At 38.1% G+C, this 27,701-nt stretch overlaps 1 long non-coding RNA gene and 3 pseudogenes across 1 annotated transcript; 3 read left to right on the top strand and 1 right to left on the bottom strand.

Annotated features, from left to right (window-relative positions):
* The first annotated feature begins 612 nt into the window (after positions 1–612).
* Positions 613–26,984, top strand: LOC126766309 (uncharacterized). Its single transcript, XR_007668842.1, has 3 exons — positions 613–649; positions 5,605–5,740; positions 26,796–26,984. It is a non-coding gene; the product is annotated as an uncharacterized LOC126766309 (long non-coding RNA).
* LOC126766155 (putative nuclease HARBI1) lies at positions 670–4,524 on the top strand (annotated as a pseudogene).
* LOC126766158 (uncharacterized) lies at positions 1,153–3,613 on the top strand (annotated as a pseudogene).
* Positions 4,558–5,686, bottom strand: LOC126766192 (uncharacterized; annotated as a pseudogene).
* Positions 26,985–27,701: the final 717 nt, after the last annotated feature.

The raw sequence follows: 27,701 nt of genomic DNA, 5'->3' as shown, positions 1-27,701 counted from the left end.
GGCGGGAAGGATGCAGGTCGCAATTTCTATCGGAAACAAAAAATTCAAAGAGATTAATATTTTTTATTAATTTATCTTCTAGTTAAACTAAGAAAATTCCAAAAAAATGTGTAAAATTTAAAATTTTATTAAAAATTGAATAAATAGTGGCTTCTGATCAAAAGAATTTTACTTTATGCTGTTTAAAAATATGTTAAAACTTGACTTTTCTTAATATTTTTTTTAGTTTAAATAAAAGATAATTTTATGTCAATGATAATAAACTTTGCCCTAATTTCATACGACTTTCAGTTTTTTTCCTATCCTGCCCGTCAGTTAAGAATAATCGTAAAAATTAAAAACCGAGAAATCACGCTTCAAAGTTTTCGCTTTTTGCCTAAACGCTCATACATATACATATTTAGTGTAAGAAAAATAAAAGTTTGAATAACTTATTAACGAAATACAATGAAATAGATAAAAATGCTACATTAGAAATATTCCAAGAAATGTTCCGCTTGCCTGTCGCATATGTTAACTCTGTGAAGAACGAACGCAAAATGGATTTGTGTGTCGTGTATGGGCAAACGAATTCATACCGATCGAACGCACTTGTGTGCTCGTGTATGGGCACTATAACTCAGAAAGATCACCTTTCGTTATGGTTGTGGTGAGTCGTTATCGATCTTATCGAAAATGAGCTAAAACTAAAATGAATGCATAAACATCTGTCAATGTACACGAATATATGGATTTGTTTTGTTTACTGCAAACAAGTTTTGTTTACTCTTATTTTTTTATTAGTAGGTACAAATAATATTTTATATACTATATATATATTTTGAATGTATAAATTTATTATCAATGTTATAATTTCTTAGTGAATCAAATTATGATAGCTGCTGCATTATTTGCCTTATTGGAGGACCAACGGAATATGTTACGCGTTCATCGGCGACATCTGAGGGATACAACTGACCCATTTCATTTGCCGGAAGCTCGCTTAGAAGAGCTTTTAAGTTTTAAAAAAGATCTCGCAATAGCCTTGTTACAAGAGCTAAGTCAGCCTCATATGAAAAGTGGCGAAAGGCGTACGTTTGTCCCAAAATCATTAAGAATGACGGGTCTGCTTTAGTATACGATCCCACGATTTCAGGGTTAAAAGTGGTATGGTTGGATAGGGCTGATGCTCCAAATTAAGAAAATATATAATTGTTGCCGCCGCAAACTTATAGTTTTCGAGATATTTGCATTTAAAGTTGAAAATTTTGCAAATTTTATCTTGCAATTTCTCGATTGCTAGTAATTATTTAATTCATATTATGCACTTACACCTCAATACATTGTTTCTACGGCCGAAGGCCGCCAACGCGAATAGGAGTTTTACTTAAAAAAAACCTGATACACCCCGGTGTTGGATCGGCCAGGGTTATTTTTTTGAAGCGCGGCCGAAGGCCGCCAATGCAGAAAGAAGTGGGTCGCGAATGGACTAATGTTTACCCTGGTGTTGGATTGGCCAGGGTTTTTTAAGCGTGGCCGAAGGCTGCTAATGCACAAAGGTAATCTAAAAGTTATGTTAAATAGGGTATATCTCCCTCTTTATACTACATTTTCTATAACGGATATTGTTACAACTAAACAAGGTACCGTTCTTTTTGTTGTCCGTTTTGTCATTATCTTCACATTTATCAATTCCGCGTTTCCCATTTTTAAACTACATTTTCTATAACGGGTATTGTTACAACTAAACAAGGTACCGTTCCTTTTTTCCCGTTTTGAAATAAGTTTCATATTTATTTCATTTGAATTCCGCGATTGGATGCAGCCATATATTCAGGATACAAATTTAAAGAGCATAAAATTTAAAATATATATAAATACATATATAATTATTAAAAGTTGAATTTTAAAAAATTAGTGCAAATTCATCAGGTAAGTAACATAAGTTTTAAACTGAAAAAAATATAACTTAAGGTATTTAAATAGATTGTGTCGGAGCGTCAACGAGCCGAGGTGGCATAAAGCGAGTGCGTGCAAATTCATCAGGTAAGTAATATAAGTTTTAAACTGAAAAAAATATAACTTAAGGTATTTAAATAGATTGTGTCGGAGCGTCAAACAGCCGAGGTGTTATAAAGCGAACCAATGTGCTTAAAGTGGCGGAAGTGAAGTCAATGTGGAATATTGTAAGAATATTCCAAACATTTGACACAAAAGAGAAATGTATTTCCTTTGCCGAAGAACAAGGTTTGATTTTAAAAGCCAAAATTTGCCGTACGCATAAAATGCCAATGACGCTGTCGTTAAAAAAAAGTACCAGTGTTGGGGTGTTCCGATGCCGGAAAGGGGGTTGTCGGAAGCGAAGTGCGTTGGCAAGGTCGAGCGATACCTGGTTCGAAAACGTCAAAATCCCACTTCCGCAGGTATTTTATCTAATGTAAGTATGCGTATGCATCTCATTGGTCACATGCGGAAGTGAGGAAAAACAGTTTTATCAGGGAACCAGTTTTATCTAGCGCTACAATATGTGACTGGTATAATTACTGCCGCGAAGCTGTAGTATTAAACCAGGTTGACCATCAGGTAGCGGTAGGTAAAATTGGTGGCCCTGGTAAAACTGTTCAAATAGACGAAAGCAAATTTGGGAAGAGAAAATACAACAAAGGTAATAATAAAAATATTTTTTTTTTTTTATGTAATTAATATATCTTTTCTTATTTTAGGGCGGAGAGTCGAGGGCCACTGGGTTCTTGGGATGGTTGAGGATGGGAGTGACGACCTTAGGCTGGAGGTATGTCCCGGCAATGTCAGGTCTGCTGAGGTGCTCATACCTTTGATAGAGAAGCACGTGGCAAAAGGCAGTATTATATGTACTGATTGCTGGAGGGCATACGACTGTCTAGCCGGTCAAGGGTATGAGCACCGACGCGTTAATCACAGCGATCCCGATAATCCGTTCGTTGCCGAGGACGGGACGCATACTCAACGCATCGAGTCCCAGTGGCGAGTAATTAAACGTTTTTTTATTAAGGACAATTACAATGATAGCGAAGATTTTTCTAATTTAATTAATGAATATACTTCGAGAAAAAATATTGCAAATAATCATCACGATCCTTTTGTAAAATTATTAGATGCAATTAAATATACATATAAGCCTTAAAACTTTTTTTATTACAATGGAAAATTTATTTCAGATGGTATTTGTCTCTTGGTTTGAGTTTTTATATTCATTTTTATTCGTTTGATAAATGTGTAATTATAGCAACACTTATTATTTGTCAACAAGGAATAGTTTTGTTTTTGTGCATGGAATGAATATTGTGTAAAATAGAAAATGCTTATTTTAAGAAAATAACTAAATAATTACTGGAAAAAAAATATGTAGAAACAATGTAGTGAAGTGTAAGTGCATAAAAAAGGCATAATATGAATTAAATAATTACTAGCAATCGAGAAATTGCAAGATAAAATTTGCAAAATTTTCAACTTTAAATGCAAATATCTCGGAAACTATAAGTTTGCGGCGGCAACAATTATATATTTTCTTAATCTGGAGCATCAGCCCTATCCAACCATACCACTTTTAACCCTGAAATCGTGGGATCGTATGCTAAAGTTTCCCCAGAATGACTGCAGCACTTCATTACTATGCGACAGGATCATATTTGAGAGACGTTGGCCAAGATTTTGTGTGCTCATTAAGCAAGACCGTTGTGTGTCGTGCAGTAAAAGAAATCACAAACATCATTGAAGGAAATTAATGTGTAAATATATTAAATTTCCAACATCTTTAGAGGAACAAAACAAAATAAATCAAACGTAAGAAAAGCACTATATGTGTAGGTAAATAAATATTGTGTATGTACATATATGTGTTCATATTTTTACAGATTTTTTTCATCTACGGGTTTTCCTGGGTGCATTGGTGCTATTGATTGCAGCCATGGTAAAATTAGAAAGCCGGCCGCTGATGTTGAATGCTGCTACCTAAACTTACTACTTTACTTTACTGGGCTACTTTTCCAAAAATGTGCAACTTATTTGTGACTACAATTTAAACATAGTGTCTGGGAACACGCGTTATGGTGGTAGTACCCATGATGCTATTATTTGGGAGAACAGCCAATGTAAAAAATTTTTGGAAAGGCAAAACGCCAGTGATGTAGATTCAAGTTCGCTTATTGGTGATTCAGGCTATCCACAGCAACAACGGTTGATGACACCATTTCGAAATCCACAGACGATTGGGCAAAATAATTACAAAGATTGCCACATTCGGGCTCGGAATTGTGTTGAAAGGCTTAATGGAGTTTTGAAAAAGGTATTTGGGTGCTTATCACATGAACGGGGTGTATTGTTTAAACCAGCATATGCTGGATCAATAATAAATGCGTGTTTAACCTTGCACAATATCAGATTAAAAAGAAATTTACCAATTCCAGACATAAACGTATCGTCAAATTTCACTATGGAAGTTGACAATTTGGAAGAGGATCGTGAAAATTGTTGTGTGCTAAATCAAGGCAGAAGATGTCGGGTTAATATAGTACGAAATTATTTTAACTAACTAATTATTTTAATTATAAAAAAAATTACAAATTAATTAACATAAAAGGATTTCATTTCAACAAAAAAAAACAACTCATTTTAAATAATAATAATAAAAAAAAATAAAATATAATATAAAAAAAGCTTTGTTTATTATTTTTCGCATAATTGTTTAAGCGAAGCGGCCATGGATTGCACGGAGGCACGAATGTCCTTCGCCACGGACAGCAACTGGTCAAATTGCTCCTGTCGTTTGCGTTCCTGCTCAGCAAGAGTGGTTTTCACTTGTTCAAATGCACTGAAGAAAGTGGCAGTCTGTCACATTCTGTCTGGTGTGGGCGATGGCACTGTATTGGGTTTGGTTGATGGCAGTGCAGCATTTGAGGTTTTTTGATTCCATGATTCATCTAAATATGAAACTTTGTGATTAAAACTCAATAATTTTTTTTGTTATACGAAGATATTACCTCTTGAAACCCCGACTCCTTAGTAACGCCATCGCCATCAACAAGTGCAGTTGGGAAAAAGTCTAACACTTGCAGGTCCATACCATCTAGCGGCGCTGGACCTTCAGAGGCAGGACGATTTCCAGTAGCGTTCTGGAAACGAATAATTGCGGCCTGCTGCTTCTTTACGCACAATTGTACATACATGCATATGTTTATATATAATATACTGAACGAACCTTTTTCCACTGCTCAACGGTTTTACATGCTCCTCCGCATGCATTTAATTCCGCTGTGAGAGTTGCCCATACAGCATTAGCAGCTTTGTCACTGTTTGGGCCACCAAATTGTCCGGTACCAACATTTCTATGTTTTTTCAATAAATCTAGAAATTTTTGTTTTTGTTGTTTGGTAACTTTTCCACTTCTTACTTTTTTCTGTAAATAATCTAAGCAATATAAACATAAACAAAACATCAAAATTTTTCCAGCTTACCTCGCTCATCTTCATTTTGGCGCAAAATATCACTGCAATTTTTTTAATGATATGATAACGAATGTCATAACGAAAGAAATAACGAAAATGCTTTTCACCAGACTTACAGAAACACTATACTTCGTTATACTAGTAAATTCGATACATCGTTCGTTTATGCATAACGAAAAGTTACAGAAACGCATTACTGAAGCGGTATTGCCAAAATAATTTGAAAATAAATACTTGAATTGTTTTTTTTGTGAGTTGTGTGTATTTGTATACGCGAGGTAAGTTTAAAAGGCAATTAATAATAATTTATTTAGTTGAATATATATGTATATATAAAAATTTAGAGAAAATTAGTGTGTTTCCTTTGTTTGCTTCTCTGGGTGGTAATTCCTTCCTAGGCCGGCGTTCCGATTTCTGGTGTTGATGGTTCTTTTTACTTTTGTTTAATTTGTATTTAGTATATACTAAGTCGTTTTATATTTATTAAGTTTCGCGCCCGTTTTATTTTATTAGTAGAGTTAGAATTGCTTTGTTGTTTTTGTATTAATTTTTCTCAATTTCTTGTGCAAATTTTTATGCACTTCACTGCTCTGAATACTTTGTATGGCTTTCTTCCACTTTTGATGTATTCAGGTTTTTTTATTTTATAAATTCATTTTTCAATTTGAATACACTTCACTGCTATAGTTGACTGCACTTTTAATTTTTACTTTGTGTTGTTGTTCTTTGTGTATATATACTTATACAAATATGTATTTCCTTTTTGTAAAATTTTTTTTTCACTGTACTTAACCTTGGGCTTTTGTTTTCACTTAAATTTTTTTTATAAAATTATAATCTCTGTGACGTGAGAGATTTGCAAAAATGCGCACCGATCGTTCAGAGATAAATAGGTCCCCAACTCATCTCTCATTGGAAGTGAGAGAGGAATTGCTAAACGTCAAAACCTCCAGAACGTTGACAGTTGATCGAGTTCAGGAGATTTTGACGTTCAGCAATTGGAAACGAGCGATTGAAATCTTATCAAAAAATATGTAGACGGAGAGATTTGTTGCATCGTTCAAGACCACTTATAAAAAATGTAAAACAATGAAAATTAAATAAATTTGTGAAATTTAAGGGTATTTGATGAATTTTGTTTTTGTAGTTTGAAGCATTATAGCTTTATTTTCAATGGAAAATGATTAAAAACTTTTAATGATTGAGAGCTGACAAGCTTAAATCCTTTAATTGGGTATTGAAAGGTCAAAAGTCAGTTGTTTTAAAATACTATAAAAAGATTTAAATAGTTTCTCCATATAATAAACAACCACTATATAGTAATTCTTATTCATACTAAATGTTGGGTGTTTTAATTTAAATGCCCAAAAATCGTCTCACTGTTTTATATTTTTCCAAACTTTTATAAGAACAGTTCTTGGCAATTCATGCCATGCTAATTTAAGCAGCAAGGTGGCATCACGAATTGAATGTGCTTTCAAAATATTCTCAACCGGACCGTTTTCTTGTGCTACAATGTTCATGACAGTTTAGCCCGGTATCATAACTTGAGCAGACTTCCATGAGCTGGAAAGAAGCTGTCACGTTAGATGGTAAAAGCATGCTTCCATCATCTGACTATAACTTGTCTATAAGTTAATGTGCAGTACAGTTGTCAATCAGCAATAATGCCCTTGGTGGTAAATTATTTTCAGCAGAAAATTGACAAACCTGAAAAATATGTTGGCACAACTAAAAATTTGAAGGGATTGAAAATATAAATTTACCAGCTTAATAAACGAATAATGGAACTAGCGGAAGAAAAGCTCTGAATTCATCCAAGACTTTTGCGAGTTACCATATTCCAATAGGTTTTCAAACACTTTGAAACAACGGGGGTTTGCGGATTTACCAATTATCAATGTTTTTAACTTATGCCGTCTTTTCATTTGCCGCGACTAATGTTTTATCGGAAATTTTCATTTCATTGACTTTTGCCGCACATTATGGATAAACGGTGTTATTTCTGACTTGTTGCTTGAGAGGATTTCCCCAGAAATTTTTAAGTGGCGAATACCGTGTCCTTTATTGAAATTTGCTAGCCGTCCATCACTTACATGAAATTGTTTTCCAGGATTCAATTTGGCGAATTCGAGCTTGCCTTTAAAATTAAACCACTCATTGCACAATTGCGCGGTCTTTATCAAGAACGGGATATTCCGATTTACGTAAAGTTTCCTTGGTTGCAATTCCATATGTGTTTGCCATTGCTCCAAAATTTCATAACGTTTTTTTGTTTTTTTTTTGAGATGGTCGCTTTAAATACATTGGAATCTAACGCCAATCATTTTCCATTAATGCCTTGATCGATTTTTTTTAAAATCTCTGCTTTTTGCTGCAAATTTAAACTGATTTGCAATTACTCTTTCTGCTTGTTCATAAATTGAATTATATATAGCACATTATATTTTTGACACAAAGACATTAATACTCTTGTAAACAATAAGTAAGGCAAAAAGTATATACAGTCCACTAAATGTCAAGTAGAATGGTAAGCAGCAGAATTGTAATATGAAGTTTGCTCATAAAAATGAAAAAAAATCATTGCCTATCGAAGAAAAACTCATAAATTAGAATATACATAAATTTTACAAAACATAAATATTCCAAATATTAATACACCCAAGCAGCAACCGATAAGAAAATATCAAGTGTGCGTAAAGAATTGTAAAATATCAATGCGTTGGCATATGAAGCATGCAATAAAAATAAAATACATATTTACACATATGTACACTAAGCATACACATTTATATATATACATATTTAGTATATACCTACTTAAGAGATTAGAATTAAGAAATGTATTGGCGAAAGAAATTTTAATCAAAAATATCAGAATCAGAGCTTAAAATAAATAGCTTAAGTGCAAGTCTTATAAGACTCTAAAAAGAAAAAGAGCATTACTTAGCAAAATAAAGGTAAATGTACGCCGGAATAGCAAAGACTATCCGCATTTTTAAAAGTACAAACATATATACATATGTATATATGTATAGCTTTTCGTAAAAGTAGAAGCGAAAAAGCGTTAATAGCGTCCTTGTGACTATAACAACAAGAATAGTGCTAAAAAAGATAATATCAACAAAAATCAACTGTAATAAAGCAAACTTTTAGAAAATTTGAAATTCATAACAAAATTATGGCTAAGAAAAGTCACGAAGCAGAAGAATACATTGCGAAGAATTACTACGAGCATGTAATGCAAACAATGGAAAATTCTATTCAGAATTTAAAAATTCAAAGTACTGCCGAAGGTCTTTCAGCAGTAAGCAGCAAGTGGCAAATAGGATCTATGCCACAAGCTAATCAGGTCGAGACATCTAACCCTACTTCTAGCATTGAAAGAAAATATCAACGTCGAACAAAAAAGCTAAAAAATACAATTGATGAAATTCAAGAAAATGCATTCGATTCTCTCCAGCAAATGAGAGAATTCAAAATCAAGCTTGAAATATAATTTGAAGACTGTAATGAGGAACAAATAGAGGAAGAATATAAAATTATCACCGCAAGAATAACGGAGAAATTAAACAAATATAATACAACACAAACAATGTGTTCGAATATAAAACTGCAGGGCATTGAAATTCCGATGTTTTATTTTGAAATGACATAATGGTCGTCATTCCGCGATCTTTTAAAAAGTTTAGTGCATGATTCGACGTACTTTACCGAAGTTGAAAAGGTGTTCCGATTGAAAACATCGTTAGGTGGAGAAGCTAGCAGATTAATTCAACATCTACCAGTAACAGAAACGAATTGTGAAGCCGCTTGGCAAATTCTCAAGGAAAGATATAAGAATAGAAGGCTACAATTTTCAGCACAAGTAGACAGACTACTTGATCAACCGACAGCAAATGGAGAAAGCGCAAGTGAAAACTAGACAAAGAAAGTCTACGTTTATACGAGCAAAACGTAAAAAAATTATATCTTCCGTTTTCTCGAGCATCAATATCAAGCTCTAGACAATACGAGACAGAAAACCAGCTAAATGGAATAATCAAATGCAGCCACAGCGAATACATACATTTTATACAGCTTCACAAAAAAATTGTGTATACTGCAAGACTCCTGGGCATCAAATTTATGAATGCAGAAAGATCACAAGATGGCACGATATGCTTGCACAGTTCCGGTCGTATATCGATATAGGCCGTTTGTATGTTCTTAAACACTAACCCAGCGATGCCTTGTCCTTCTACGTTGTTTTCAAATCTACCAACTGTTCCATCTCGATGTCATAGGAGAAATAGCAAAGTTTCTCTCATCACGCACAGTATCAAAGGCAGCGGTTTGATTATATGTATGTACGTATAACCACCAAGTAGCTGCAAATGTAAAAAGTAATTTCATGATTTTATTAAGTACAGCCGTTTTTAGTAAACTTACTTCAATCATTTTTTCTCGATTATTCAATAGGTTCGTTGGCGTAAGCAGGAATTTCTTCGCCACACCATTCTCCATTAAAAAGAGATCCTCTAAGAGCGAGCGTAGTCTTGAAAAAATTTTGTTGTGCGATACCAATAATAGAAGTATTTAGTAAACGAAGAATGCCAAACAAAATTACTATTTATAAACCGGAAAACAAATTAAGGGTTGGGTTTATTTTAGTATCTCATTTTCACTGCTTATTCCTCTTAAATGCGTGCACGAATTTTTTTAAATTTATATAGCACGGATAGCCAATGAATTAAACTTTGGTTCAAATGTAAATTGTTAAATGTTAATTTGTTATTTAGATATAAGTAAGCAAAAAACGCACATTTTCATATTTGCTCAAACAATGGCTCTCTTCTTTTGAAGTTTTTGTTGCACTGGGGAATGTTTACTTTAGTATCCTATTTTGAAGAGGTTTTGCGCAAAGAGGTTTGAAGAGGTTTATTCAAAATTTTCGTTATATGGACGAAATATATTGCCCACTTTTCGGGGTCTTGTATAAATGGCTGGTTGGGTTATCTTGGTATTACCGATACATATACAATTTTTAATTTTCAGTGTTTTTATTATTTAAATAAAGTGGATTTCCACTTTAATTCATTCAAATAATAAAAATACTAAATATAGAGTCACTCTATGCGTAAAAATACATACATTTTATAATAATTAGTGAAAATTGTATGGAAAAACTACGATTTTACACCATTTTCAGGAGGCTGCCTTAGAGCCCCCCGTGGTCCTAGGGGAGGAAGGGTGCTATTATTCAAAAGCTCCATTCATTACCTTTCAAATGAGGGGAGTAGCAAGCCCCCAGCGCCCTCTCCCTTTGCGCAAAACCTCTTCAAAATGGGATACTAAAGTAAACATTCCCCGAAATTAATCACGAAACAATGACCGATCAAAATCAAACTTAGCACGGATTATATTCGCATGTAACGGAGCAATCTCCGAAGAAATTAATGTACTCATTTACGAGTCCTTCTCGGCTAGTTAATCTGCAATAAAAAATGTTTTAGTTAAAATATGGGTAAATTTAAAAGACTTAAAACATTTATCAAATAATTCGTTTTTCGCTGCTTCTGTTTTAATTCATCTTCTTGAAAAATTGTGTTTCGCCTTTTCTCTTTTAACATAGTAATTTTTCGATAGGCTTGATAGTCGATAGTTTTTCTCTCTCTTACTTGCGCTTTCTCCCAAACGCTAATGCGCATTGAAATTTTATGGTGACAGGCGGCAGACTTATACATTTAGGCAGCTGATAGTAAAATTTGTTTATTTATTAAAAAAAAGTTAAATAAAAATGAATAAAATAAATTATTAATAGAAATTTTGGTATTTTTGGAAAATCAATATAAATTTAACGAAAAAATTCGTTTATTATTAACTACGTTAAAAGATAATAGAGCGAAATTAGAAGCAATAATTGATTGTAATGTGAAAAAACTGTGCGAAAAAGTTAAGAATATTGGAAAAATGGATAGCAAACTATGAGTTGTGTAAGCGAAAGCAACCGTCAGCGAGTGAACAACGTAGAAAAGCCAGTACGCAGTGTTTGAGAACGTTTTATAAAAAATGCATAAACTGTCATATTTTCATATATTTTAATAAAGTTCTATATTTTAATTGTTTGACTGTCAACTATAACGAGTATACGCGAGTACGGTGTTCTCACAGTTCAGAAGTGGGATGATAAACCTACACGCCTACCTATATATGTACGTACATGTGCGTTGGTGAAGGGCTACAGGCACCTGCAGATATACATATATAAACGATACATAAAAACGATACGATGGCGAAAATTAGTGATTTGAAGAAAATTAGAGACTAAAGAGGTTGCTACGGGAAAGGCAATTAGCGACGACTGGCACGCCAGATCAGTTGTTGCAACGTCATAGCGCATATGAGGAGTCCGACGAGGTGGACATCCAAGAAATCAACTTTACGGAGGAGTCATCCGAGATATCAACGGTGGCACAACTGCAGCAGGAGATGAAGCAGTTACGCGAAATAATGGTACCGCTACTACAAGCACAAAATAACGGCACTGGTACAGCCAGCACGCAAGAGGTACAAACGGTACATAACGGAGCTAGCAACGATAGCGCAGTCGCAGTCAACGGCGGCGCAGGCGTTCAAAGTCACGCCACTGACGCTATTTCAACGAACGACGACAGCACGGTGGCAACTAACAACAACGTTACAACATGCATTCAAAGCAACGGAATAATTTCTGCGAACGGGAATATGCGACACGCGTCAGTAAAAGAAATTGCAAATACCCTGCCAACGAATAACGCAAGCCTTACGGTAGAGCAATTTACTGACAGAGTCGATCGAGTAGTTGAAGCATATAGATGGGACGAGAAATTTTTATTGTTTGGCTATTTATACACGACTAAGAGGAGTTGCACGTATGTGGTTGGATGCATCACCCACATTACACAACTTGGAAAAATTTTGCTAATGCGCTACGACACGAATTTGGTTCAGACCGAGACGAGGCGGAAACTCATTTCGTGATGGCCAATGCAACGTGGAAGCCAAAATAAATCATAAAAGAATATTGTTTTCGAGTGGCGGCACTGGGTATACGTTACAAACTGAGTGAGGCAGCCATTATATGCTATGCAAGAGCTGGATTAAAACATAGAGAACTCCAACAAAGCATTTCAGCAATGAAGTTTACAACAATGAAACAGATGAGAGACGCCATCGAGGATTATTTCAGGTATATCATCGACACCGGCAGCCAATGCAGCATCATTCGTAGGTCAGTAGCCAAACGCATCGACGATAAAGCCGTCAAATGCTGCTTACAAGTAAAAGGCATTTGCGGAGGGTGCGTAGGTTCACGGAGGCTATTCCATAGACATTACCATCGACGGAATCAACATCGGAACGCAAGCCTATATCGCTGATGACGAGTTACTAGAACAAGACGTTTTAATAGGTCAAGATGTTATCATCAATGCAAACATTACACTGAAAGTTGAAAATGGTCGCACAATATTCGGAAACAGACGAGCAGTACAGGCAACGGTAATAACTGAGAGAAATTTTTCCAAACTAATGTCCAATTTCAGCAGAAGCAGAACGAAATAAGATGCAAAGTCTTCTGGCAAGCTATGCCGATGTTTTCTCCAGTGGGCTGAAAGATATTGGCAAAACTGATGTAGTTCGAGCTAGCATCGAACTTGAGAGCAATCGCACCATATTTCAAGCGCCAAAGCATCCCAAAACCGAAGCGTGATATCGTCAACAAGTTGATTGAAGAATTACTTGAGCGTGATATCACGAAATCGATATCCGAATACGCAAGTCCCGTGGTCTTAGTCAAGAAGCAGAATGGAAGTGATCGGTTATGTATCGATTACCGACGAATTAATAAGATCTCAAAGAAAGAAAATTTTCCAGTCCCGAATATTGAAGAACGGCTACATGAAGCAAGGCGTTTCCGATACTTTTCGTCACTCGATTTGAATAGTGGCTACTATCAGATCGAAATGGCACCCGATAGTCGGAAATACACTGCTTTTATCACAACGGACGGCCTATATGAGTTTAAACGCATGCCGTTTGGTATAAAGAATGCACCAGCTGCGTTTAATAGACTCATGGCAGAAATCCAAATACGAGGGGAGACGGGCGACATGCTGCATTATATGTATGACATCCTAATTGGCAGCAATTCTTTCGACGAAATGTATACAAAGCTTTATCGTATTCTCCAAGTACTACGCACCTATGGACTCACATTGAACAAATGTGAGTTGTTCACGCAAACAATAACGTTTTTTGGACATCAGCTAACTCCTGAAGGCATCAGTCCGGGCAACGTCAAAACCAACGCTATCGTAAACTTTCCACAGCCGAGAAATGTCACTGCAGTATCCAATTTCTTACGTCTCAGTGGCTACTTCCGAAAATTCGTCGCTGGTTATTCCATTATTTCTGAGCCATTACGCAAATTGCTACGCAAAGACACCGCATTCGCATGAGGACAACAGCAAGAGTCAACATTCAACGAACTCAAAACCGCATTATCATCGAAACCAACCATGGTCAGCTACCGCATCGAAGCCGAACACGAACTACATACAGACGAAAGCTCTATCGGCCTTGCAAGCGTTCTGTAGCAAGGTGAGAATGGAAAACTATACCCGATCTCATACTTTAGTCGCTCAACTACAGACAACGAAAAACGTTTCCATAGCTATGAACTCGAAGCATTAGCGATTGTGGAATAATTGGAAAGATTCAAATACTACGTATACGGAAAGAAGATCAAAGTTATCACCGATTGCAACGCTTTACGAACAACGATGGAGAAACGAGAGCTCATACCACGCATGGTGGTTGACAATCCAAGAATTCGACATTGAAATTCAACATCGACCAGGAGCCCGTATGGCCCATGTCGATGCATTCGTAAGGTGCACGGACGAAGAGGCACACGAAGTATATACCGCTGATCTCAAAATCTCCAAGATAATTATCGACAATGCAGATTGGTTGTTTAGTGTTCAGCTACAAGACGAGACAATAAGAAACAGCGTTATGGAAATACAGAATGAGGTGAAACCCGAATATCCCGACTACGTTGTTGAACTGGAACGCTTATATCGAAAATACGACAACAGACTACTATGGGTTGTTCCGAAGCAGTTAAGGTTCCGAATACTCCACGAATGCCACGATAAGGCCGGTCATATGGGCGTTGACAAAACAATAAAACGAATTCCCAATCTCTTCTGGTTTCCTGGAATGCGCAATTACGTAAAGAGCTATATCAACTCATGTGTGGGTTGTGCTTTAAATAAAACTCCTGGTGGACGACGTGAGGGTCGTTATCACTACGACAACGTTAAACCAATACCGTTTACGACAGTACACATTGATCATTTGGGTCCGTTCCCAAAAAGTTCAAAACGCAACGAGCATGTATTGGTAATTGTAGATTCATTTACCAAACTCACAATCCTACGAGCAGTCAAGAGTACCGCAACAAACCATGTAATCGCGGTATTGCTAGAGATCACGAGCTATCTAAGAATGCCTGAACGTATCGGTCGGAAGGAGGAACGGCCTTCACTTCAAAAGCGTTCCAAAAGTTTTGCAATGAAAACATCGTCAAATATATTCTCAACGCTACGCGCTAACGGACACGCTGAACGAGCTAACCGCGTCGTCCTATTATTACCTTCTACTGATGACGTAAGACGACAGGACGACAAATTACGTCAAATACAATGGAGCATTAATACCATCCCGAATAAAACCACGGGTTGTACACCATTCCGGCTACTTTATGGGTACGTGCCACGAGACATCCTGCAGAATCAACTTATGCAGGCACTTCAAGACGATGATGATGACCTGATAAACGACACCGACCTACAACAACTATAATCAACCGAAGACGTACAGCGAAGGTGATCTCGTATTGACTACAAACGAACCAATAAGTTCCGGTACATCACGTAAATTAGAACCACGATTCAGAGGACCGTTCATTATCACCAAAGTCCTGCCAAATTATCGTTATGTAATTGAAGACTTACCTCATGCCGAACGAACACAACGTCAATACAAAGCCGTATTTGCATCAGATCATCTTAAAACTTGGTGCATGTTACCACGGTGTTCTTACAGTTGTATATTTTCTGCCATCTAAAAATATTCAAATTTGTTTTTGTTAATACACATAGCTGCACATAATTTAATTAGCAATATAAAACTGCTTACCTCTGATGCTGTATACGCAAAGGAGCCGGCAGACTTCAAACGATATCTGTCAAAAAAAAGCAAAAAAATGGCCGATTTTTGAGCAGTGTTGCCAACTCAAATTTGGTAAATTCAGCTAAATGCGTGAAATTCTTGTGCATTACAAACTTGCATTAACATGGGTCAAATGCGCAAGTAAATGTAAATTAAGACCGCTAATGCATATTAGCGCTGTCGTCTGTCAGGGCTATTACTCATGTATGGGCTTGTGCGCATACTAATCCATGTTCGATGGTGTGGATGGATGTTTGATTTTTTACGATCGGTGTGCACACATGTATGTCGTGTATGGCGCTGTGTGCACACAAAATCTCGTTACTCTCGTGTCGCCGAATAGGAAGATCGCGGGCGAACAATTTTCCGTTTGCTTGTCTCACATATTCACTGTTTCAAGAACGAACGCAATATGGACTTGTATGTCGTGTATGGCGAAACGATTTTATACAGATCGAACGCACATGTGTGTCGTGTATGGCCACATTAAACAGATTTAGTAATCACTGTATGTCATTCTGTCAACTAAAATATAGCAAACAAGGTAGGAATCCCTGCAAGAATGTCTCTGTTAGCAAACAAAATTCTGCAATTTCTGCACCGGGCAAGGTTTTGCAAGAGCTAGAGAATACCCCTAAGATGAGAATATTAAGTGACAGCTGTATTTGTATATGGAATGTAAACAAACATCAACTGACACTTTAAGGCCGGCAAAATATGCCTTCCAAAAACATCGATTAAACTAGAGCAGGCACCGATTATAATGAGTAGAATGTAAGTTTTCTAGTAGTTTTCAGCAAAAACTGTGTTTTCGTTTGACAGATTTTACATGGACGAAAACACAAATATACAAGGCTAAGAGAGCATCCATTGCAGAATCTAGTGATATATGACGGCACGAAAATAAACATTTTCTGCGTGTGTTTGTTGTTGTGCCGTTGCACCAAGAGGAAAATTCTGGAATTTTCTGCACCGGACAAGGTTTTGCAAGAGCTAGAGAATACCCCTATTATGAGAATATCAAGTGACAGCTGTATTTGTATATGGAATGTAAACAAATATCAACTGACACTTTAGGGCCGGCAAAATATGCCTTCCAAAAACATCGATTCAACTAGAGCAGGCACCGATTATAATGAGTGGAATGTAAGTTTTCAAGTAGTTTTCAGCAAAAACTGTGTTTTCGTTTGACAGATTTTACATGGACGAAAACACAAATATACAAGGCTAAGAGAGCACCCATTGCAGAATCTAGTGATATATGACGGCACGAAAATAAACATTTTCTGCGTGTGTTTGTTGTTGTGCCGTTGCACCAAGAGGAAAATTCTGCAATTTCTGCACCGGACAAGGTTTTGCAAGAGCTAGAGAATACCCCTAATATGAGAATATCAAGTGACAGCTGTATATGTATATGGAATGTAAACAAATATCAACTGACACTTTAGGGCCCGCAAAATATGCCTTCCAAAAACATCGATTAAACTAGAGCAGGCACCGATTATAATGAGTGGAATATAAGTTTTCAAGTAGTTATATGTAGTATAACAAATGTATGCCATACTGTCAACACAGAAATAAGAAGAAATATACACAAATAAGGGTAACTAAGAACAAGACTGACATATTTGCAATTGGTTAGAGTGATAAAACCATTGATGTGTTACTTATTTCCCACTCTCTTAACAAAAGCATTGTAGAAACCTACAAGTAAAAAATCCTATCACTTTCGCCCAAACATACGCAGGCGAAAGCTTATAGAATGACAGAAATTATGTTAAGAATGCCAAATAATGAGAGAGACCCAGTGCGAAAGACCAGGCATTTCATTAGGGTTTCGTAAATATTCTAATACTAAAACGGCCAAATGGTCATGTTGCCCGGATGGACGAAAACACTCCAGCTCTGAAAGTATTCGACGCAGTATCCGCCGGGGGAAGCAGAGGAAGAGGAAGACCTCCACTCCGTTGGAAGGGCCAAGTGGAGAAGGACCTGGCTTCGTTTGGATGATCCAATTGCCGCCACGTAGCGAAAAGAAGAAATGACTGGCGCTGTTGTTAACTCGCCTATAATCGCGTAAGCGGTGTCTACGCCAATCAAGAAGAAGAAGAAAACGGCCTAATGGCTTAAAAAAGGCTAAGAGTGTGCTGCCGAGTTATGCTATACAATTTATTACTTTAAGTATGTTTTTGTGCAATTTTCAAATATATTTCGATTTTATTATTTCCTATTTTATTAAAAACATTTGAAGAATATATCTATTTTTGTTAAAATTATTACAAGTACTTTTGTTTAGAATTATATATATTATATTGGTGAAAATAGGTCTCCTCGAGAACTGAACACCCAAAACATATTGGTAACACGCCTATATTGCAACCTCTTTACTATTTCTAAGACCTTTTATATAAATCTCTGTACCGAAAAATCAACTATTACAATCTTCTGATCTCAGCTGTTGACGACCATATGATTCTTTTGTTACTTGTATGTTACTACAATGAACAAAAGTAACAGAGTGTTTAACGTAAAGGTAAAGAATTGCCCAACTCAGCTCCCAATTTGAAGTGAGAGAGCTATTGCTTAACCGCAAAACCTCCTGAACTTTGACAGATTATCGAGTTCAAGAGGTTTTGACGTTAGTCAATTGGAAACGAGCGATGGCCAGATTATGGCAATATTTTTCAATGGAAACTGGTTAAAAACATTTATTGACAGTTTCTCCACACATTAAACGACCTCTACATAGTAATTTTTAATCTTTTATTTTAATTTAAATGCTCAAAAGTTATTATTTTGTCCAATCTGGCCTTACTGGAAAATGTTATAAAAACTCTAAATTTGATGCGCTCTCACACCTTAATAAATCCTTTTATCCCTGCTTGAATCTCGGTTTTTTTAGCTTTAGAACTGTTCTAAATTTTTATGAGAATGACAAAATGTTTGTGGAAAATGTTAAAAAGAAGAAATGCTCTCTTTTTTCTACAAAGGCATATCTTGGAAAAAAAGATTTCAGATTTTAAGACATAAATTATTGTTGCATATTAATTATTATTTACCAATTAAATAATTAATTTAATATGAGCAACGATATTTACGTATGCTAACAAATACCAGTAAAATATTACCCATATCTACTTTAATTAACATTTTCCATATTTTGTTAAAATTTATATTTTGAATGTTAAATTGCTAATTTGCAGTTTACGCAACCTAACAAAAAACTTGTGCCAATGCCTACTTTTTCTTTGCTGCAATGATGCGACCGATACTGGCATGTACATGCTGCCTCTTCAAATTTTTTTATGGAAATGAAAACCGCCGTGTCAAACCACCAAATAAAAAGTACATTGCTAGCTTTGAAAGGCTTAAAATATATGTATATAAAAATCAATTGCTAAATAGCAATATTGCTGGGAATCCATCCTCTAAAAGGGGCCATACACGACACACATGTGCGTTCGATCTGTATGAAATCGTTTCGCCATACACGACATACAAATCCATTTTGAGTTTGTTCTTCACACAGTGAACATGTGCGACAGGCAAGTGGAATATTTCTTTGAATTTATTTTTAATGTAGCACTTTTATCTATTTCTTTGTATTTCGTTAATAAGTTATTCCCACTTTTATTTTTCTCAATTTTATTTTTATACTTATCACTTTTCGTTTGCCAAATAGCCAATAAGTTTTTTATAAAATCAATAAATTCTGATACGAAATCTTTATTAAGGTCGAGCCTGTTTTATATTTGGCATAAAATTAGCTTCTATTTAAAGTAAAAAAAAAAGTCAAGTTTGAACATATTTTTAATCAACATAAAGTAAAATTTTTTGGTCAAAACCACTTTTTTTCAATTTTTAAAAAATTTGTAAAAGTTTACACTTTTTTTTTGAATTTTCTTAGTTTAACTAGAAGAATAGAAAAATGCACATGTGAGATGCATCAGGCAATTGCTTCCCAAAGGCAGAATATCAAAGATTTCGTATCCAAAAAATTTATGAAAGATAACTATATAGCCTAGAAATTTTGCATGAATCAATTATTTCTTTCCCTTCCAAAAAATCCTCAAAGAAATCGATTTTTTGAAGTCTCTAAAGCAGGCCTTAACAATTGCCATTGTTCGTCCGCGATCTTCACTGTTCGGCGACACGACAGAAATGAGATTTTGTGTGCGCACTGCGCCATACACGACACACATGTTTGCACACCGATCGTAAAAAATCAAACATTTTCACGAACATGGATCGGTATGCGCACATGCCCAAACTTGCATTAACATGGGTCAAATGCGCAAGTAAATGTAAATTGAGCCCGCTAATGCATATTAGCGCTGTCGTCTATCAGGGCTATTAAATGCTAACACAACACCCTGATTACCGTGAAAGTAGCAAAATAAAGTGTTACACAACACCCTACGAGTTGTGTATATGAGTTGAGTATATGTAAGTAAACAAAGGTTTAGGTTTTTTACTGTATATACTGAGGCAGAGAACAGAGATAAAGAGATGTTTAACTCCGTTAAACGTCAAAACCACCTAAACTTTGACAGTTGATCGAGTTCAGGAGGTTTTGACGTTTCTTCTTCTTCTTAATTGGCATAGACACCGCTTACGCGATTATAGCCGAGGTGCGCCAGTCGTTTCTTCTTTTCGCTACGTGGCGCCAATTGGATATTCCAAGCTTAGCCAGGTCTTTCTCCACCTGGTCCTTCCAACGGGGTGGAAGTCTTCCTCTTCCTCTGCTTCCCCCGGCGGGCACTGCGTCGAACACTTGCAGAGCTGGAGTGTTTTCATCCATTCGGACAACATGACCTAGCCAGCGTAGCCGCTGTATTTTAATTCGCTGAACTATATCAATGTCGTCATATATCTCATACAGCTCATCGTTCCATCGAATGCGATATTCACCGTGGCCAACGCGCAAAGGACCATAAATCTTTCTCAGAACTTTTCTCTCAAAAACTCGCAACGTCGACTCATCAGTAGTTTACATCGTCAAGCCTCTGCACCATATAGCAGGACGGGAATTATGAGTGACTTATAGAGTTTGGTTTTTGTTTGTCGAGAGAGGACTTTGCTTCTCAATTGCCTACTCAGTCCGAAGTAGCACCTGTTGGCAAGAGTTATCCTGCGTTGGATTTCTAGGCTGCCATTGTTGGTGGTGTTTACGCTGGTTCCAAGATAGACGAAATTATCTACAACTTCAAAGTTATGACTGTCAACAGTGACGTGAGTGCCAAGTCGCGAGTGCGACGACTGTTTGTTTGATGACAGGAGATATTTCGTCTTGCCCTCGTTCACTGCCAGACCCATTTCTTTTGCTTCCTTATCCAGTCTGGAAAAGCAGAACTAACGGCGCGGATATTGAGGCTAATGATATCAATATCATGGGCATACGCCAGCAGCTGTACACTCTTATAAAAGATGGTACCTTCTCTATTTAGTTCTGCAGCTCGAACTATTTTCTCCAGAAGGAGGTTGAAAAAGTTCTATAGGGAATCACCTTGTCTGAAACCTCGTTTGGTATCGAACGGCTCGGAGAGGTCCTTCCCGATTCTGACGGAGCTTTTCGTGTTACTCAACGTCAGTTTACACAGCCGTATTAGTTTTGCGGGGATACCAAATTCAGACATCGCGGCATAAAGGCAGCTCCTTTTCGTGCTGTCGAAAGCAGCTTTGAAATCGACGAAGAGATGGTGTGTGTCGATACTCCTTTCACGGGTCTTTTCCAAGATTTGGCGCATGGTGAATATCTGGTCGGTTGTTGATTTTCTAGGTCTAAAGCCACACTGATATGGTCCAATCAGCTTGTTGACGGTGGGCTTTAATCTTTCAAACAATACGCTCGATAGAACCTTATATGCGATGTTGAGGAGGCTAATCCCACGGTAGTTGGCGCAGATTGTGGGGTCTCCTTTTTTATGGATTGGGCATAGCACACTTAAATTCCAATCGTTGGGCATGCTTTCGTCCGACCATATTTTACAAAGAAGCTCCTTATCAGTTCTTCGCCGCCGTGTTTGAATAGCTCGGCCGGCAATCCGTCGGCCCCTGCCGCTTTGTTGTTTTTCAGGCGGGCAATTGCTATTCGAACTTCTTCATGGTCGGGTAATGGAACGTCTGCTCCATCGTCATCGATTGGGGAATCGGGTTCGCCTTCTCCTGGTGTTGTGCATTCACTGCCATTCAGCAGGTTGGAGAAGTGTTCCCTCCATAATTTAAGTATGCTCTGGGCATCGGTGACTAGATCACTTTTGGGGGTTCTACAAGAGTATGCTCCGGTCTTGAAACCTTCTGTCGGCCAGCTTATCAAGCTCTTCGTACTCACGCATTTTGTCCTCCTTCTTTTTCTGTCCACAAATGCGTCTCGCTTCCCTCTTCAACTCTCGGTATCTATCCCATCCCGCACGTGTTGTGGTCGATCGTAACATTGCGAGGTAGGCAGCCTGTTTTCTCTCCGCTGCGACACGGCACTCCTCGTCGTACCAGCTGTTCTTTTGCACTTTCCGAAAACCAATGGTTTCGGTTGCAGCTGTACGTAAGGAGTTTGAAATGCCGTCCCACAGTTCCCTTATACCGAGTTGTTGACAAGTGCTCTCAGAGAGCAGGAGTGCAAGCCGAGTAGAGAATCGTTCGGCTGTCTGTTGTGATTGCAGCTTCTCGACGTCGAACCTTCCTTGTGTTTGTTGGCGTGCGTTTTTTGCTGCACAGAGGCGGGTGCGAATCTTAGCTGCAACAAGATAGTGGTCCGAGTCGATGTTAGGATGTCGGAGCGCACGCACATCCAAAACACTGGAGACGTGTCTTCCGTCTATCACAACATGATCGATCTGGTTGGTAGTTTTTCGATCCGGAGATAGCCAGGTAGCTTGATGAATCTTCTTATGCTGGAATCTAGTACTACAGATAACCATATTTCGGGCCCCGGCGAAGTCGATCAGCCTCAACCCATTTGGGGATGTTTCATCGTGGAGGCTGAATTTACCGACCGTAGTACCAAAGATACCTTCTTTGCCCACCCTGGCGTTAAAATCGCCAAGCACGATTTTGACATCGTGGCGGGGGCAGCTCTCATAAGTGCGCTCCAAGCACTCATGAAAGGCAACGTCAAAACCACCTAAACTTTGACAGTTGATCGAGTTCAGGAGGTTTTGACGTTTCTTCTTCTTCTTAATTGGCATAGACACCGCTTACGCGATTATAGCCGAGGTGCGCCAGTCGTTTCTTCTTTTCGCTACGTGGCGCCAATTGGATATTCCAAGCTTAGCCAGGTCTTTCTCCACCTGGTCCTTCCAACGGGTGGAAGTCTTCCTCTTCCTCTGCTTCCCCCGGCGGGCACTGCGTCGAACACTTGCAGAGCTGGAGTGTTTTCGTCCATCCGGACAACATGACCTAGCCAGCGTAGCCGCTGTATTTTAATTCGCTGAACTATATCAATGTCGTCATATATCTCATACAGCTCATCGTTCCATCGAATGCGATATTCACCGTGGCCAACGCGCAAAGGACCATAAATCTTTCTCAGAACTTTTCTCTCAAAAACTCGCAACGTCGACTCATCAGTAGTTTACATCGTCCAAGCCTCTGCACCATATAGCAGGACGGGAATTATGAGTGACTTATAGAGTTTGGTTTTTGTTTGTCGAGAGAGGACTTTGCTTCTCAATTGCCTACTCAGTCCGAAGTAGCACCTGTTGGCAAGAGTTATCCTGCGTTGGATTTCTAGGCTGACATTGTTGGTGGTGTTTACGCTGGTTCCAAGATAGACGAAATTATCTACAACTTCAAAGTTATGACTGTCAACAGTGACGTGAGTGCCAAGTCGCGAGTGCGACGACTGTTTGTTTGATGACAGGAGATATTTCGTCTTGCCCTCGTTCACTGCCAGACCCATTTCTTTTGCTTCCTTGTCCAGTCTGGAGAAAGCAGAACTAACGGCGCGGGTGTTGAGGCCGATGATATCAATATCATCGGCATACGCCAGCAGCTGTACACTCTTATAAAAGATGGTACCTTCTCTATTTAGTTCTGCAGCTCGAACTATTTTCTCCAGAAGGAGGTTGAAGAAATCGCACTATAGGGAATCACCTTGTCTGAAACCTCGTTTGGTATCGAACGGCTCGGAGAGGTCCTTCCCGATTCTGACGGAGCTTTTCGTGTTACTCAACGTCAGTTTACACAGCCGTATTAGTTTTGCGGGGATACCAAATTCAGACATCGCGGCATAAAGGCAGCTCCTTTTCGTGCTGTCGAAAGCAGCTTTGAAATCGACGAAGAGGTGGTGTGTGTCGATTCTCCTTTCACGGGTCTTTTCCAAGATTTGGCGCATGGTGAATATCTGGTCGGTTGTTGATTTTCCAGGTCTAAAGCCACACTGATAAGGTCCAATCAGTTTGTTGACGGTGGGCTTTAATCTTTCAAACAATACGCTCGATAGAACCTTATATGCGATGTTGAGGAGGCTAATCCCACGGTAGTTGGCGCAGATTGTAGGGTCTCCTTTTTATGGATTGGGCATAGCACACTTAAATTCCAATCGTTGGGCATGCTTTCGTCCGACCATATTTTACAAAGAAGCTGATGCATGCTCCTTATCAGTTCTTCGCCGCCGTGTTTGAATAGCTCGGCCGGCAATCCGTCGGCCCCTGCCGCTTTGTTGTTCTTCAGGCGGGCAATTGCTATTCGAACTTCTTCATGGTCGGGTAATGGAACGTCTGCTCCATCGTCATCGATTGGGGAATCGGGTTCTCCTTCTCCTGGTGTTGTGCATTCACTGCCATTCAGCAGGCTGGAGAAGTGTTCCCTCCATAATTTAAGTATGCTCTGGGCATCAGTGACTAGATCACCTTTGGGGGTTCTACAGATTGTGTTCCGGTCTTGAAACCTTCTGTAAGCCGCCGCATTTTTTCGTAGAATTTTCGAGCTGTCAGCTTTCAAGCTCTTCGTACTCACGCATTTCAGCCTCTTTCTTCTTCTGTCCACAAATGCGTCTCGCTTCCCTCTTCAACTCTCGGTATCTATCCCATCCCGCACGTGTAGTGGTCGATCGTAACGTTGCGAGGTAGGCAGCCTGCTTTCTCTCCCTGCACTCCTCGTCGTACCAGCTGTTCTTTTGCACTTTCCGAAAACCAATGGTTTCGGTTGCAGCTGTACGTAAGGAGTTTGAAATGCCGTCCCACAGTTCCTTATACCGAGTTGTTGACAAGTGCTCTCAGAGAGCAGGAGTGCAAGCCGAGTAGAAGAATCGTTCGGCTGTCTGTTGTGATTGCAGCTTCTCGACGTCGAACCTTCCTTGTGTTTGTTGGCGCGCGTTTTTTGCTGCACAGAGGCGGGTGCGAATCTTAGCTGCAACAAGATAGTGGTCCGAGTCGATGTTAGGACCTCGGAGCGCACGCACATCCAAAACACTGGAGACGTGTCTTCCGTCTATCACAACATGATCGATCTGGTTGGTAGTTTTTCGATCCGGAGATAGCCAGGTAGCTTGATGAATCTTCTTATGCTGGAATCTAGTACTACAGATAACCATATTTCGGGCCCCGGCGAAGTCGATCAGCCTCAACCCATTTGGGGATGTTTCATCGTGGAGGCTGAATTTACCGACCGTAGTACCAAAGATACCTTCTTTGCCCACCCTGGCGTTAAAATCGCCAAGCACGATTTTGACATCGTGGCGGGGGCAGCTCTCATAAGTGCGCTCCAAGCACTCATGAAAGGCATCTTTGGTCACATCGTCCTTCTCTTTCGTCGAGGCGTGGGCGCAAATCAGCGATATGTTGAAGAACCTCGCTTTGATGCGGATTGTGGCTAGACGTTCATTCACCGGAGTGAATGATAGTACTCGGCGACGAAGTCTCTCTCCCACCACGAATCCCACACCAAACTTGCGCTTCTTTATATGGCCACTGTAGTAAATGCCACAAGGACTTACTCGTCTTTGTCCTTGTCCCGTACATCGGGTGATGTCAGCCTTTATTTTCACGAGGACATCAACCAGTTGGGCAGCGGCACCTTCCCAATTAAGGGACCGGACATTCCAGGTGCATGCCCTTAAATCGTAGTCCTTATTTCGTTTGCCGTGGTCGTCATCAAAAGGGGGGTCTCTCATCCGAGGTTGGTTGTTACTGTTCATTGGGGGTGTTTTTTTACGTGGCGGGTCCCAAACCCAGCGCACAACCCTATGTAGGGGATATTTCGCCTTCTCACTTAAGTTCGCCTTTAAACGGATGTTCTTAGGCTACCCAGAGGATACTTGGTCAAAGACCGGAAGTAGTGAGCTGCTTGAGTCATATGTAAAAGAATCGTTTCTGGCCACTCCCAAGTGAATGGCGAACAGAGAACTTTCCTCACTTGCGTGAACTTCTACACATGACTCCATCCTCCGGTTTTGACGTTTAGCAATTGGAAACGAGCTATGGCCAGATTGAAATCTTACCAAAAAAATATGTAAACGGAGGGGTTTTTTTGCATCGTTCAAGACCACTTAAAAAAAATGTAAAACAATGAAAATTAAATAAATTTGTGAATTTTAAAGGTATTTGATGAAACGTTTTGTAATTTGAAGCATCATAGTTTTATTTTCAATGGAAAATTATTAAAAACAATTAAAGATTGAGAGCTAACAAGCTTAAATCCTATTATTGGGTATTGAAAGGACAAAAGTCAGTTCTATTATAAGAAAAAAAAGATTTAAATAGTTTCTCCATATAATAAATAACCACTATTTAGTAATTTTTATTCGTACTAAATGTTGGGTATTGAGTTGATAAATGCCCAAAAATTGTAATTTTGTTCAATCTGGCCATAATGGAAAATGTTTTAAAAAACGCTAATTTTGAGGCGCTCTCACACTGGAATAAGTTTAACATCCCTTTATTCCTGCAGAGAATGTGTATTATTAAAAAGGTCGTACTACGGACAAACTTGTGAAATATCTGTATCTTTGATAATGGCACATAACCGGGATCGACTGTATTTCTCAAGGAATGTAAAAAGTATTTTGTAATTCTGAAATATTTTTACGCACAAACATACATAATAAATATTATTTACTTGTACGCTGATTTGTAGGCGGAGCTGTAAAACGGCAAGGGAAGCGGTGACAATTGGCGGCCGTTTGTTTTTCTTCGGCACAGCTCGGATTTTCTACCAACAACACAATGCTGTGACGGTTTGTCGTCGCGTCAGTCTTTCGACTCATTGACTTTTTGACAAAACTTGAAGTTTGGCCATTGGTGACAACGGAGATTTTGTATGAAACAATGGGTGAATATATTTATATACAAAGACAAACTTACATACAAACATTATGCGAATGATTATTTCAAATTTGTTTTTTGTGCACACAAAATTACATACATACATGTGAATATGTGAGCATTTTGCGTATGGTTTTTTAAAATCTTTTTACATGCTTATGTGAATCTGTGCGACGGCATGGTCTTTTAAAATGTTATCAGAACCTCTAATGCCCAAAGCTAATAAATACTTATATTTATAAATATAAATCTTATCAATCCTATATTAATTAAATACTTAGGTAATAACACAAATATGACTTTATTTAACATTTCAATAGGTTTAATGGAATTCATCATTAAACGGGTCAAATTGCACATGCATATATACTTATGTGCTTTGATATCATAATAAATGTAAATCATATTCATCGCCGTTCGCGCATTGTAAATATGCGAATCTGCAAGCGTACATTGAAATTAGCATTACTTTTCTCAATTAACACTGAAAATGCTCAATTCTGCTATTTTCGACCCCCTCATGTTAAGTATTGGTGAATTCCGCTTATAATATTTTTGTGGTGAAATCCTCGAACAGAAACAAGTGCCCCTACAAAAAGAGGAACGTTTCAACAATCGGCACACCATGAAACTTCTCTATAATACACGTTCTCTGTTCATAGTAACGGGGCATCTCGAAAAATTTATGGCATCTAACTGTCATATCTATTGCTATTGC

Source organism: Bactrocera neohumeralis, unplaced genomic scaffold (assembly GCF_024586455.1).
Source record: "Bactrocera neohumeralis isolate Rockhampton unplaced genomic scaffold, APGP_CSIRO_Bneo_wtdbg2-racon-allhic-juicebox.fasta_v2 cluster11, whole genome shotgun sequence".
In the NCBI taxonomy this organism is placed as follows: domain Eukaryota; kingdom Metazoa; phylum Arthropoda; class Insecta; order Diptera; family Tephritidae; genus Bactrocera; species Bactrocera neohumeralis.
This window is presented reverse-complemented; position numbering and strand designations above follow the sequence as displayed.